Raw genomic sequence first — 1390 nt, 5'->3', positions numbered from 1 at the left:
ATGAGTTTTTCTGAAATTCCTAATTGGAAAATTATTTCTGGCCCCACTCAGATATTATACAATCTTAGGGCTAAATCAGACTATCAGACTGTTAAAAAGCAAGGGCACAGTTCTAGACAATGACAGTTGATTAATTATTCAGTGGGGCCAGATGGATATGTACAGGTTATGTCCTTTTGCATGTTTGAATTTATAGTGAGTTAAATCTGTTTACACAGGCGTTGATTCCATGCCAGTGAGGGACACGGAAGATGTCTGTTCCGTGCCTGTGAGGGACAAAGAAGATGTTTCTTCTGAATACAATTGACTCAGTTACCTGAGTTGTGTCTGAAATGGAAAGCGTAACTGGTGTGAGTGATGCAAAATCATAGTCAAAACATCTTCACACTATGTCTCCTTTCCTATTCTGGGGATAATTGAAATCTTCTTGGACTAGGAATCATTAAAAAAGCAAAAACTGGATTTTCCTTGGGCACTGCCGTGGACTGACGCGATCCTAGGCAAGTCATTTATTTCATCTCTTTAAGTATTCTTTTTATTATTTCAGAGAAAGGGGAACAGGATTTAAAGCGAGCTGTATGCTGACTGCAGAGAGCTCGATGCGTGGCTCACACTCACAAACCATGAGATCATGACCTGAGCTGATGTCGGATGCTCAACCGACGGAGCCACCCAGGCACCCCTCTTTTATCTCTTTAAAACTCCGTTAACTCAGAAAAGTAGAAATGGCAACGTCCAAACTCCCTATCTTGGAGTTTTCATGAGACCCAACAGATGTAACCAAGAGCTTTCCAAAGCTTAAGAACTTTCGAGGAAATCCACTTTCTTCGAGATAAACCCCCACTTCCATGGAGGAAGGAACGCTTTGAGGTCAAACTCCCTACTTCTTTCCTGAGATTCAGCTTCCACTGGGAGAGTTTGCTTTTCCAGTGGGAGCTACACAACAGGAGGGATTCTGATCCAGGCCTCACACTCTTCACTAGAGTATGTGGTGACTGCTCCCCGCATGCCGTCTGCAGTCTCCATGATAGAGCTTAGCATCTTCCGTTTGTGGCCCCTTCCTGATTTCCACCCTGCCATTTTTAAACCTTCCCAAGCAGAAGTGGCTTTAAGCATATCCAGATGCCTTGAACACTAGACCCAGGAAATGACCAGGAGGCAGTTACTTCTCTGGTTTGTCTAATTCCCATGTCCTAAAGAAAGTTATTACCCTTCCGTGGATGGTTAACATCAAGAATGTTCTCCCTGGGCCACCTGGCTGGCTCAGTTGGTAGAGCATGTGACTCTTGATCTTGGGATCATGAGTTCGAGCCCCACGTTGGGGTGTAGAGATTAGTGGAAGGAAGGAAGGAAGGAAGGAAGGAAGGAAGGAAGGAAGGAAGGAAGGAAG

The 1390-nt window shown here is 44.4% G+C and overlaps 1 long non-coding RNA gene across 3 annotated transcripts in view; it reads left to right on the top strand.

Annotated features, from left to right (window-relative positions):
- Positions 1–1390, top strand: part of LOC121015127 (uncharacterized) — a 6614-nt gene that overhangs the window by 3225 nt on the left and 1999 nt on the right. For 2 of the 3 annotated variants that reach the window (XR_005783639.1, XR_005783641.1), the window contains exon 2: positions 219–341. This is a non-coding gene — a long non-coding RNA (uncharacterized LOC121015127). Of the gene's footprint in view, positions 1–218; positions 351–1390 lie in introns of all 3 variants that reach the window. The other variant, XR_005783640.1, reaches the window with a different exon arrangement.

The sequence above is a fragment of the Herpailurus yagouaroundi genome, unplaced genomic scaffold, assembly GCF_014898765.1.
Source record: "Herpailurus yagouaroundi ecotype Mexico unplaced genomic scaffold, PumYag 205, whole genome shotgun sequence".
Classification (NCBI taxonomy): Eukaryota; Metazoa; Chordata; class Mammalia; order Carnivora; family Felidae; genus Herpailurus; species Herpailurus yagouaroundi.
Note: the sequence above shows the minus strand (reverse complement) of the source record. Positions and strands in the feature narration are given on the sequence as shown.